The following is a 14,081-nucleotide window of genomic DNA, read 5'->3' on the forward strand; positions in this document are numbered from 1 at the left end:
GATTATCCCTTAGTGCCTCGGCTGGTTCTGCGGGATTGGAGTCCAGGTCCGCCCGAAACCGAGCAACTTTATCCGCGAGGAACTGGACGTAGTCCTCAGCCCTGCCCTGCAAAGGATCACCCGTATCCCTCTTATTTAGGAGGGAACGGGTTATCCTGAACAGGGCGGCTGGGTGCGACTCAGCAGAAGCAATCAGAGTGGCAATGTAAGTTCTTTTTGATGTCCTGATTGCCCGGATGTACTCTCTGATGCAGGATGTTAAAAGTGCTTGGTTCGATTCGGATTTACTGGATCTCCAATGGTGCTCTAGGCATCTCTTTCGGTGCTTCATCTCCCAGAGTTCCTCAGTAAACCAAGGAGCCCTCCTGGATCCACTGCCTCAGAGCGGCCGTAGAGGCGCAATCCGGTTAAGAGACTCCGTCGCTGCCGAGTTCCAAGCAGCAACCAGAGTCTCCGCCGGACTGCGGGCGAGGGTATCAGGAATAACCCCAAGCTCCGTTTGGAACCCCAAAGGGTCCATAAGTCGCCTGGGGCAGAACCACCTGGTCGGTTCCTCCTCCCTACGGAGGAGCCTAATGACCACCAACTGAGTGCAATTACCTCCTGTAACTGCGCAACAGTTCCTGACGCCTAGTAGCTCTTCGGTGCTGTGCATCCAGGAACAACTCACTGCTGGCATCCGGGTCACTCTCCCTTGTCTCCTCCCCACTGGTCCAAGGCTCAGGTGCCTCCTGGTGGCCAACCAGCCTCTCTGCACCCTGTTCAGAGTTGGAACCCTGTCCAGGGTCCTCCACATCCTCCAAAGCCGACTCATAGGGCCCCTCACTGTTGGAGTCCAGTGGCAGCTCCAACGGCTCCTGCTGGGCCACAACAGGAACCAAAGTTTTCAGCTAGGACGATTTCAAAATTTACCAGAAATATTTGTAATCCTACTGAATCATTGCTAACTCTGAAATATGTTGGGGTTTTTTTGTGCAAAATATGCACTTGTATGGATTTGTGCCTTCTGGGCAAAACAGTCGGGGCCGGTCCTGTGGCTGGGACCCCAGAAGGAGCTGACACCCCTTGGTAACTGTGGTTAGGGTCGTACCCCTGTGTGTTTTACTATACTTTGTCTTTCTTGAAAGATGAATACTATCTCATGCTTCCCCTTCATTGACAATGTGTGGTAAGGTTTAATCTTTTTGATATTTTATGCATTTAATTGATATGTGTATTCTCTGTGATTGTCTATTGTTTTTTCTGATGTTGCTACTGTCAGGCCTGAAAGGCATCTTTTCCTTCTTGGACTTTAGGCCTGCCACACTTTCTATGATTCTCTTATGTATTTTTTATTGTGGGAAAATGGGAGGGGGGATTATAGGAAGTTGGGTGATATGTAGCCATAACAAAGTCCTTTCTAGAAAGCCAAGGTCATCCTTTGTCTCTACACCTGGCCGGAACTGGATGGGAGGAAGCTGCCAATGTGGCAGGGGAAGTTTAGACCATGTGATGGAGTTGTGGGTGTAGGGACAGGATCTTGAATTTTCAACTGGGAAAACATGGAAGCTTTCAAATTTGGGTTTTCCCAGATGTGCCAACATGGCTCTCTTAATAAATTGGAACTTTGAGGAATCCTTTGCCTCAGATTCTGATTTACTTTTGGATACTATTTGGAACCCTGACGTTAATAACCCAAATCTCCTTTAAAATACCTCACCAGCTACCCCGAACCTCAAGGTGCTGTCCGGGTGCTGTCCAAACCTGGGCAATGCAAAGACTCAGGGAAAATGGAGGAAGAGAAGAAGTCCACGGAAGGAGCCGTAGATAACGGCCCGGCAATCTATGTCGAGACCATCTACTTGCCTTCCCAAGTCCTCTACATCTTCCCTGGCAGACTCATATGGTTCCTCACTATCCGAGTCCATCAGCAGCTCAACCGGATCCTGCTGGGCCACAACACTAAGCCATGGTGGAAGCTGCGGAGACCGTGGAGAGGGAATGCCAGCTGGGAGCCCGGCGCAAAGAGCTGGCTCCTGAGTGAACCTCGAAGCCGGATCTGACTCTGCAAAGGGAAGCCACAGAGTCACCCCTCCTAAGGAGATGCTGTTGGAGCCACAGATGGGTGCAAGATCAGCCTCGGCCCAGGAGTGGAGACTGCCAAAGCAGACACCAATCCTGCGCTCCAAAGATTAGGGATTCCCGCTACTGTCACACAGTCAGTCGCTGGCCGGCCTTCCAGATCAATTTAGACAGTTTAACATAAGTGGGGCGATCCCTTGCCTTAGCACCGAGCCTCTCAAGTGGAGTCTGGCCCAGCCCACATTCACCTTCGCAGGTCGAGACTTCATAGTGCCCTGGAGTAGAGATACTTGCTCCTTCCATACAGCAAAATGTGGGTCAGCCCACAACCTGGGCTCTGGAATGGGACCAATGGGAGTTCCCCTTCACCCCGGGGTGCAGATGGCCCAACACCAGGGCTGGGGGGGGGTCAACCTATCCAGCTGGTGACCAGCCTGCAGCAGAGTTTGGGGGGGATCTCAAACCCCAACCAATTGCCGACAAGTGGGTTGCTGCCAGTGAGTCAAATCCCACCGGGATAGGCTTTCTACCCCGGCCAAGGATGGGTGCAGTAGGATGGGAACAAACTTCCACAGAACTCAGGTGGAGTTTGCTGCTCTTCTGGCACTGCTTGGCGGCTTCACTTTCAGTCTCTGGCTGCAAAGTGGGGTCTTCGGTCATAGGTGTGAAAGGGAGTGTGGTCGGAGGGCGATTCTGCTGCACCGGACACCCCTCTTATTCTTGTGGGCTGGGCTGGGGTCCCTGGTGCCAGTGAGCTGATGTGAGGTTCTGGAAGGGTTTGCGACTGGGTGGGTGGCAGCTGAAAGTGGGTGGGTGGGTGGGAGGGAACACGTGTCCTGCCTGGGTCTTTTCCTCACATTCACTGTCCATCTCAAATTCCTTTTCCAGCAGTAAATCTCTCCCTTCTCTCGTCCTTCCCTCGGCCTCTTTTAAGAACTTTTGTGTTTTAATTTGTAATCAATTCCTATTTATATCTGAGCAAGGAAGTAAAAACGAGCGCCGAATATCCATATTCAAAGTCCCTCCATTGTCTCCTCTGTTTCAATTGGCTTCCTCTATTTTTCATCTTCTGTTATCAATTTACGAATGAGGGACATAAACACAATGCAAGGAAGGTTTCAGTCATTAGTTGCTTCTGATTAACACTCTACGTGAACGTGTTAATATCACTTTATAAAGCCTTAGTAAGGCCACACTTGGAATACTGCATCCAGTTTTGGTCGCCACGATGTAGAAAAGATGTGGAGACTCTAGAAAGAGTGCAGAGAACAGCAACAAAGAGGATTAGGGGACTGGAGGCTAAAACATATGAAGAACGGCTGCAGGAACTAGGTATGTCTATTCTGATAAAAAGGAGGACTAGGGAGACATGATAGCAGTGTTCCAATATCTCAGAGGCTGCCACAAAGAAGAGGGAGTCAAGCTATTCTCCAAGGCCCCTGAGGGCAGGACAAGAAGCAATGGGTGGAAACTAATAAAGGAGAGAAGCAACTTAGAACTAAGGAGGAATTTCCTGACAGTGAGAACAATTAATCAGTGGAACAATTTGCCTCCAGAAGTTGTGAATGCTCCAATACTGGAAGTTTTCAAGAAGATGTTGGATAACCATTTGTCTGTTTCCTGACTAAGCAGGGGGTTGGACTAGAACACCTCCAAGGTCCCTTCCAACTCGGTTATTCTATTCTATATAGTATTCCTGCGCCTTTTACACCCGCACCCCGCGGCCATCAGACTTCAGCCCAAAACATCCGCTGCTTTCTCTGCCCATTTAGCGCAGAGCTGAAATCTGCTCTGAAATCGCCACTCGGCCACTTTTGCTTTCCGTCTGCTAGGAAACCCTCAAGGCTCAGACACCCTGACAACAAGAGTGGTTACTGAGCCCCTCTCCCTCCCGGATACTGTCCAAAACAGGGCTGTCAAACTCGCGGCTGATGAGTCACGCGCCGGCCGTGCCCACGCACAGAGCCTTCCCCACTCTTACCGGATGCGTTTCCTTTTTGCTCTCTCCCTGGCAGCCGGGGGGGGCGGTTTTACCCCCAGCGCTGTGGGGTTTTCTGACCCATCGCAAATAGCTAGCTCCGCTTGAGCTACACCCCCCGCCCCCCCCCCGAACGGATCCCCCCTCCCACTTTCTTCGCTTCTCTACGCGGAGCTCGCTCTCCTCCTCAGCTGAAGTCACAAAGGCGGTCTGTGGTCTGATAGGCGGCAAAAAGAGAGGACAGCCAGTTAATTTTGGGGGGCAGCAGCTCCTGCTTGGGATAGAGAAGAAATCATGCTGAAGACCTCCTGGAGGCCCAGAGGGTCCAACTGGCTGGATTATAACCAGCCTCAACCATGAGAAACATATTAGTGCTCCCCTCTTTTTAGGACAAAGGGCGGAATTGTTGGCCATCGAGAGCTGCTGACCAGGAGAAATTTAATGAAACTCATTTCCTCCTGTATGCACTTCTCAACTTCCCTTATTCACTCTCTCTCTCTCTCTCACGTCTCTTGCTCTGAGCCACAGCCAAGGAAGTAGCGGCTCCTTCCACTTTTTTTTAAAAGAATTTTATTTTTAAAACAAACACAGAAAAACATACACATAACATAAAAAAATACCATCAATTACATAAATGTATATAGCAAGTCGTTTGGTTACAAACATCAGTGCATCACCGCTTTCAATTATATATAAAGTCAGGACTTCCTGGGAGGAGCCTACTGGTGGAAGCAGCAAAAAATCAGCTGCCTCCGAATTCCTGGCTACGTACCTGTTTAGAGGATCTTCCATCTGACGTCTTATCAGGTTTTCTTATCCTTCAGGCAAGAAGGAAAGAAGAAACTGTTTTGCTGGCAAATGCTCTTCGATTTTTGCAGCTTTTGTGCTTGCAAGGAAAGGGGGGCTAGCCCAAGGCAGAACGGCTGTCCGTGCTGGGAACTTCAAACTGCCTTGTGCAGGACAAAGTAGGTCTCTCCCACTCTGATCAAAGCTTTGTTTGATTTATTCTTATCACGAGCTGGATCCGTTCACTGTGGACATTAATTGCTTATCAACATTTTAGCTTCTTTTCTTTTTCTCCTCCGAAAAATTATTTACTCAGAGGCTTCTAAAATGGCGCCGAGCAGCCTGGTTTCTCCGGTAATAACGAACACTTTTTGCTAGACAATGCAAATCCTCAAAAGAATTCAAAACAAAAGAGATTGCTTATCATTTGTTTTGGTTTCACAATAGAAGAATTTTACTCCTTTATTAACCTTGCTTATTTGGAAGTTAAATGGTGATGAATCTGCTGAATGGTCTTGTTACAATGTTTACTCACTGAAAGTTTTGCCAAGCCTTAAACTTCAAAATAAAAGCCTCTTTTTTTAAAGCTGCCTATTTAGGCAATAGAGTTTTATTAACTGCAGGCAGATAAATTTTGAAATGGCCTCAAAACCAAATATTAACTTGAAGTCGTCACCCTCTACTTCCAGGGGCACATCCGCAGTGCCTGGCACAAAGCTGCAGCCTCCGCTTCCTACGCCCCCTGCTGGGGATGTGTTAACGAAAGAATTTTTTCTGAGTAATCTAAGCGAGGCTCTTAATGCACAGACAATTAAAATGGAAGATAAATTTAGAGATAATAGAGAGGAGAGAAAAGAGGAAATAAAAGAAATGAAAGAAGAAATTAAAAATGAAATTAAAAGTGAAATAAAAGGACTTAAACAGGAGTTGTATGAGAAATTTGAGGCTAAGGTTGATAAAATTAGAGACGACATGCTGAGTCTTGTAACTGTATTAACAGAACATATTTCTGGAGTGGAAGATACTTTAGAGGTTCTTAATGATGCCAATGCTAACTTGACATTGAAAACAGAGGTGGTGGAACAAAAAGTGGAAAATGCTGAAAAAGAAATTATTATGATACAGTACCGACAAATGGAGTTCGCATTAAGAGTAAGGGGGCTGCGTGAGGAGAAACAGGAGAACCTGAAACAGATCCTATCGGAAGCTTTTGACCGCCTGATGGGAAGACCAGGGACCAATCAAGGCTGGCAAATTGACAAAGCTTACCGCGTCAACTCCTGGCTGGCAAAGCAGAAGCAGCTTCCTCGAGACATCGTTATATATTTTACTACAAGAGAGTTTAGAAATATGGTACTGCAAGCATCTTATAACACTAAGCTTCAAATTGGCGGTCAAGACCTGGTTGTTTTGAAAGAGATACCACCTCCAATGTTAAGAGCCAGGAGAGACTACGCTTTTTTGGTCGAAGAACTCAGAAATCGTCAGATACAGTATAGATGGGATGCACCATTTGGCATCATATTTACATTTGATAAGCAAAGGTACCGCCTCAACTCTGTATGGAAAGCCCGAGATTTTTATTATAATATATTGAAGGCCGGACACCCTGCACCATCTGGACCCAGAGAAAGACCACAAGAAAGACAGGATAGACAGCAAACTACACAACCATCAGACAAGATGGAGCATCTTTCTTCTCTAGAAGTGCAAGGTGCTATGGAACCAAGACCTAGCCGCGTGACTACTAGACGTATGGAGAAACAAGCTAAAAAGCAACAGCATCAACAATCATCGGCCATCGATCAAGGATCTACAACAACAAATCTGGAAGCAATGGGAGGAGCTAGACCTAAGGTTAAACAGGCCGTGCAGGAAGCTCTAAAAATGCTTCAACCAACCAAAAATGACAACTAAGATTTTAACATGGAATGTCAATGGACTGAACTCTCCACAGAAGAGGAAGAAAATATTTCATTATCTCAAACAGTTTAAGAACGATGTAATTTGTTTGCAAGAAACTCATATCAAGTCAACTGATCAAAAATATTTGATCAACTCAAAACTTGGTCAACATTTTGCAGCTTCTGCTATGGAAAAGAAGAATGGTATAGTTGTATACTTAAGAAAGAAGCCGAGGGTAAAGATGAAAATAATGCAAGATGTACGTGAGAGAGGAGGATTGAAACTACCTAATTTAAAAATATATTATGATGCAGTGGTATTATCTGTAATTAGTGACTGGATTCACTTAACCAATGATAGAATATTGAACATTGAGGGACACGATATGGTATTTGGTTGGCATGCTTACCTGTTATTCAACAAAAAATTGGATAAGAACTTTAAAAGTCATATTTTAAGAAATGCTTTATTGCGGGTCTGGAAGAAATATCAATATAAATTAAATGACAAGATACCCATGTGGGCAATTCCTAGACACGCAATTGAAAATATGAATACAGCACAAAAACAGGACAGAATTACCTACAGACAGCTTCTTACCTCGGAAAGGGGGGTATTACAATTAAAATCTTTAGAGGTATTAAAAGAGGAGAAGGTAGTTCAAACATGGTTCCAGTATGGGCAACTACAGGCTAGGTGGAAAATAGATCAAAAAATTGGTTTTATTCAAGTTGAGGATAATTTGTTTAAACAAATAAGAGATCAAAGCTTAATGCATATAAAGAGGATATATAATGTATTGATACAGATGGATTCGGAAACAGAATTAGTTAAAGATTGTATGATAAAATGGGCTCAAAATATTGAGGAACCAATAATGTTGGATACATGGGAAAGAATCTGGGTAAGAAATGTGAAATTTACACAAGCTCAAAATCTGAGAGAAAATTTTTACAAGATGTTCTATAGATGGCATTTAGATCCTAAAAAGTTGGCTTCTATGTATCCGAATGTACAGCCTAAATGTTGGAGATGTGGTTCTCTCGATGCTACATATTATCATATATGGTGGACCTGCCAAAAGGTTAAAGCATTTTGGATAAAAATATGGTGGGTCATGCAAAATGTTTTTAAAAGAAGGATAAAGTTTAGTCCTCAGTTATTTTTACTAGGTATATGTACTGACTTTACAGTGGTAGAGACCAATTTGACTCTGCACCTGATAACTGCAGTAAGACTGTTGGTGGCGCAATATTGGAAGAAGGAAGACTTGCCTACAATTCAAGAATGGACATTGAAAGTAACAAACTTAGCTGAAATGGCTAAAATATCGGCATATCTCAAAGATCATTCAAATGAGAGATATAAACGAGACTGGAAAAAATGGATTGACTATATACAAAATAAATACGGGACTAAGAAATTCCAGTTAGCCTATGCTTAAGATCAGAAATGATTTAAATTGTTTAAAGTTAGTTCAGTAAGAAGAAGCTAAGGTCAATCTAGAATGTCATTAATTTCTTTATTTCTTTTTTCTCAATAGATTTTAGACTGTGTTAGTTAAAATTCTATACCGTGTACGGGTTCTGGGAAGTCGGGGGGGGGGGGAAGGAGGAGGGGGGGCGGGGGGGTGGAGGGAGGGAGGGGTACACACACAAAAAAAAATTGTACTTCAATGTTTTAATGATTGACAAATGATGACATATTTGTGGTTTTTTTTTTAAAGAAAAAATAAAAAAAGTTCTGTTAAAAAAAAAAATTATATATAAAGTCAGAAATCATCAGATATACAGGGGTACATTTTTATCATCATAAATCATGGATTCAATTTACTCATTTCGAACGCTTTAATTGGTCTCATCAAAGGTTTATCAGCCTTTAGGAAGTCTGTATGTCTTGCTTGCAGTGCATTTGACAGAAGAGAAATTTCATATAGAATATCGATCATCAATGCCAAATCAGTTACAAAAGATATATTTTCAGGTCGGGCAGCCATACCTGAGTATTTTTTTATTTGAATGAAAATACTGATGTAGGGCTGGATAAGCACACAGAGAGGGTTGACCTTAAACTACAGGCATCCCATCTTGGTCCCAAAACTTTACCAATCTTTTTTTTAAATAATTGTTTTTATTTTAATATAAGCAGCCCATTTTCCATTAAACAGTGTATCATCTGGGTACAAATATTTTGTGCCAACAATTAAGATTTACAATGAGATTCATTACTTCATCTATTCTTAGCTTAATTTCCAATACCTTCAATGTCTGATACTATAACAATCCCCATCATAATTTATTTAACTCTATTTAACTCTATTAATTATATTAACTATTAAATACATTTTCTATATTTTACACAACATCTTTCACTATTAATTCTTATGTCTATTCTCTAACCATCAGTAAAATGATTCCCAAATTGTGTAATGATCTATTTGTTCTTTCTCTTTGATAGCCAGTGTCAATCTGTTCATTTCTGCACATTGTAGTGTTGGAAGAAATGTCCTCCTGGGTTCGGCTCCAAGTGGGGGAAAAGACACTGGAGACATGGAGGCTGCTTGGAAAGAGGGTTTATTGGTGGACAGGGCCACATGGCTTGAGCCCTGACCAGAAAAGGTGATCATATGCTTCAATGTTGGTGGAGAAAAGAGAAGGGAGGACTGAGATGCTGAGTCCCTGGTTGTATGCCCTCTCTGGCCTTTGATCTTGACCTTGTATTCTGATTGGTTGTCAGACTCCCGTGGGGCCATGCAGGGGCAACTTTCTAGGCTGTGTTTTGAATCCAGGTTTAGTTGAGCTCTCAGATGCCATGTGGTGAGTTGGGTAAAGGGCCAGTATTATCATGCCTTAATCCCATCCCGCTGGAGCTGAAGTGGAGAACTCTTTATTATGTAAAGGGACTAGCTTGGCCTTCTTAATGGCCCATTGACAAAAAAAGGGGGGGGGAGGCAGGAAGCTGCAGGAAGTTTCTCTTGAAAATGTTTCTCCCTTTCACACCCAGGGAAATATAATATTCTGACTTTTCAACATTTCCTAGGATATTTCATTTCTCTGGTAGAGGGCTGGGTGATAACTTTCCACAGTAGGAAGGAGAGGAAAGGTTAGGTAAAGACATGCTCAGCAAACTGCCATGATCTCAGTGGCTGTTTACCTTTTTAACCTATGAGCTTACCGTACTGGCCGTACCAGGGAGTTATGTGAGATTCAACTCTGGCTGGGAGGGACTTAGATATTGACAAGGAAAATGCACCAATAAGATGCTTTTCTGTGCTTGTTAAAACTGTATAAAAGCCAAATAAACTCTGCCTAAGGCAGACAGGCATTTTGGACACCAGTGCTGTGATGGATTTCTGAAACCTACAGCATATTCTAGTATTTTCCTAATCACATTCTCCTCTGTAGGGATCTCTTCATTTTCCAATTTTGTGCAAATACGATCCTAGCTGCTCTTATAACATGGATAATCAAATATACATTTTCTTTACTAGAGTTTTCTGGTAAAATCCCCAAGAAAAATATTTCAGGTTTTAAGTCAACGTGTTGTTGTATTGTCTTTTCCAGCCACGTATGTATTTTAGTCCATTTTTTTTGCCTCTACACAAGTCCAATCTACCAATATTTGAAGAACGTTCACACTCCAAGGTCCCTTCCAACAGGAGTCTTAGTGGACAACCAGCCAAATATGAGCCAGCAGTGTGCAGCGGCAGCCAAAAAAGCCAATGCAATCCTAAATTGCATTACAGAGGGATAGAGAAGAACCAGGGAAGACATGATCACTGTAATGACCCCACCCTAACTTGAGAAAGTAAAGACTCTTGAGACAGATTATTTCAAAAGGAACCTTTAATGAGGCAGGATGGAAACCATTTCATTTTCATTTTTTTTTTCATTTTATTAGCATTTATAGGCCGCCCTTTTCCCTGAGGGGACTCAGGGCGGCTTACAATGATAGGGGAGGGGAGTGCAGGACAAAACACAAAAAGAAAATGTGAATAAAAATAATTAACAATAAAAACCCAACCATTAGAGGCGAAGCAGCATCTGAAAACCTTTAGGCCATGCAAATGGGATTAAGCTGATAATGACCCCTCCCCTTTGTCCGAATGCAGATTCTGACCAATACACAAGTGTGAAGATGCTTCCTTAACTCTCCTGCCCTGGGAGTCAATAAAACACATGTTCCCATGGCTATCTCTAGTTAGACATTAAAGTAATATATCCCACATGGCTATCATAAACACCCCTCCAGAGATGTTGGGACCTTCAGTCTCCCAGTGACAGGAAACCAGTTGTAAAGTTGTAAAACTCAGTTGTTACAGATGTAGCTAATGGTTTAACTCCGAGGCTCCCCTCCTCCCAATTGAATGGCAGTATCACTTTTAGGGATCTGACAATAGCAGCGTTCCAATATTTGAGGGGCTGCCACAGAGAGGAGGGGATCAAGCTATTTTCCAAGGCACCCGAAGGCCAGACAAGGCATAATGAATAGAAACTGATCAAGGAGAGATTCAACCTGGAGATAAGGAGAAAGTTTCTGACAGAACAATCAACCAGGCAACAAAAGTTGTCTTCAAAAGTTGTAGGAGCTTCATCACTGGAAGAGTTCAAGAAGAGATTGGATTGCCCTATGTAAGAAATGGTATAGGGTCACCTACTTAAGGAGGGGGGATTGGGGTTGGATTACATGACCTATAAAGTCCCTGTCACGATGTTGTTGTTGTTTTTTGCCAGCTGTGCTTATATTCTAAGACATACGGTAGGCTGGCTCTTCTCTGTAAGCCTACTACGCCTGTCTCTTTTGCCTTTCTTTTTCCTCTTTCTGTTTGCCTGCCACAAGGAGATAGGCTTGGAACTTCACCAGAATGTAAGTTTTAGCCAGTAAGTTTGTTTGTTATTTATTTTACAATAAAAATGTGTTTTTTCTGGGAAAGAAGGCGGGGCTTAGCAGTGAGAAGATAAAGTTTCAGGCTACTCCTGAAATTCCTCTATACCGAAGGATTTTTGGACGGGTTCTTTGAACCCTAGCTGTCCCGGAGACGACAGTGAAGGTGGGGAGAGACCCAGGACCTCAGAGACACCCGCAAGTCTCTGGGGGGGGGTATTAACTCCTCGTGCCAATTCCTTTTTGGATTAGCTGCGTGCTAACTGAAACTGCAGGTTGCCCCTAAGAATGGTAGAAGTGATGTCATCTGGTAAGCTGATTTTATTATCCAAGAGAGACTGTTCGCGTTAAAAAATTAAGCTAACTGAAACCAAAGAACAGGAAGATTTAGCGGCGAATTGGCTTTTTCTAATGGATTTATGACTGGTGGTTACTTTACTTCTTAAATGCTTCAAGAAACTCCTCGACATCCTCCCCCCTCTGAATCTCCCTAAGTGGATCGTAAAATTTATCTTCTACTAATTAGCCCGTCACGATTCGACATTTTTATTACTTTATTACTTGGTTCTGTTTACAACTAGATGAGATTGACAGCCTGTAAGAGACTAAGAAAAGTGTTTCGAAGTCTGTGGGAAAAAAAAAAAAAGAGAGCTTGTAATTTTTAACTGCGACACATCATGGCCTCCCAAAATACCTCTAAGATTTCATTTCAGACTCTTTTTTCTGCGTGTAGAGGACTTTTTGATTCTTATCAAATGCTGGAAAGAAAATTGGACCAACTGATTTTAAAATATGAAGTTAAAACTGAGATCGTTGAATGTTTAAATGTTCCTGAAACACAAATGGAAAATGTGAGAAATGGTGTCTGGTCTATCTCAGAGGAAGAAAGGAGTGGGGGAGCTATAAAGAAGACTCATTTAAAGAGACAGAGTGCAGGAGGAATGGAAAATCCACCCTTGAGAATTAAAGTTAATTTGGAAAATTTTATAAGCCCAGGACAACATTATTATTTCATCACTGACATTCAGAGTCCAAAGGTGCCAAAATATCTTTGTCTGGATTTGCTTATGAAAACATTTGGTAAATTTATCCAACGAATGGCTATTGGACTGAGGAAATCTCGCTGTTGGAGGGACACAGGCTGACAGATGGGAGAATACAACTTAAAATTAGCTAAATCTGATTACTTCAATTTGTAATAGATATAGCTGAATAATGACTGATATGGATAGCAATATATACAATTTGGAACTGGCTGATAGATTGATGAATACAATTGAAAACTAGTTAAACCTAATTGCTTTTTCTTGTAACAGATATAGCTGAATAATAATTGATATTGATAGTAATGTATATAATGTGGAGTTGATATGATAACTAACAATTGGATATGAGAAAACATCTTTAGATCATACACAAAGAGTATTAAGTACAATAATTATCACTATTAAAAAACTAAATAAAATACATACAATCAAATGTTAATCAATACTGGGAAAATGTTATGATATATGATATAATTAAATATTATGGATGTTCAGTTAAAATAGGATATGAGGATTTGATGATAATAGAGGATTTTACAAATAAGTAAATGAATTGTCAGCATGTGTTATGGATTAATTCTTTAGCATAGCTAAGGATGAAGGATGTTTAAATAACCATAGGTAATTAAAACTGGAGGTATAATGATGTTGATATGGTAAATATTCGAGTTAAGATATTTGAATTAATATGAATTAACGGAAGAGAAGCACCAAAGCATGTTGTAACCAGTTGATATACTTCTTTTTTTTTCATAATAGACACCTGTGTTTTGTTTTGTTTTCCTGCCTTGTCTCTTGTCGTTTTTGTCTTTTTTCGTATTATTTACTATTTTTTATTTTAATTTTTATTTTTTATTTGTCCTTTTTTCTTTCTTTCTTTTTTTTTTTTTTTTGATTTTTTTCCTTTCCCACCGGTGTGGGCAGGTATTGCTCAAGATTATTACTCTTACCAATATTTCTAAATAATAATTACAGTTAAATGAAAATGGATATATAATAATGCTTGAGTTAATATGAGTTATGTTGGTTGACTGTGGAGGAGATGTACTAAAACTTATCTGTAATTGATTGATACATTTTCTACAGATGTAAAGAAAAATGCTGTAACCGTTTTAAACTAAAATTAAAAAACACTTATTAAAAAAAAATGTGTTTTCTTAGAATCTACCACGGGTTTATTTTACTTAATCATAAGGTATACTCCAAGGAAAAAAAAACACCATTCACCCCCTCATCAAACACAAGGCTGAATTTCCAACCCTCACAGTCCCTTCCAACTCTGTTTATCTGTTAACTCTGTTATTCTGCGTTCACACACCAGGCGGAACCAGGTCCTTTGCATTCTGAGCCTGGCTGGTGAGAACTTTAAGTGGAGAGGAGAGATTTCTTTGGGTGTGGAGGGCAACGTCAGGACCTTCCAG

The 14,081-nt window shown here is 41.8% G+C and overlaps 1 protein-coding gene across 2 annotated transcripts in view; it reads left to right on the plus strand.

Moving 5' to 3' along the window:
• Positions 1–14,081, plus strand: part of LOC116503370 (major histocompatibility complex class I-related gene protein-like) — a 57,933-nt gene that overhangs the window by 27,692 nt on the left and 16,160 nt on the right. The window lies entirely within an intron of this gene.

This window comes from Thamnophis elegans, chromosome 2 (genome assembly GCF_009769535.1).
Source record: "Thamnophis elegans isolate rThaEle1 chromosome 2, rThaEle1.pri, whole genome shotgun sequence".
NCBI classification, from domain to species: Eukaryota; Metazoa; Chordata; class Lepidosauria; order Squamata; family Colubridae; genus Thamnophis; species Thamnophis elegans.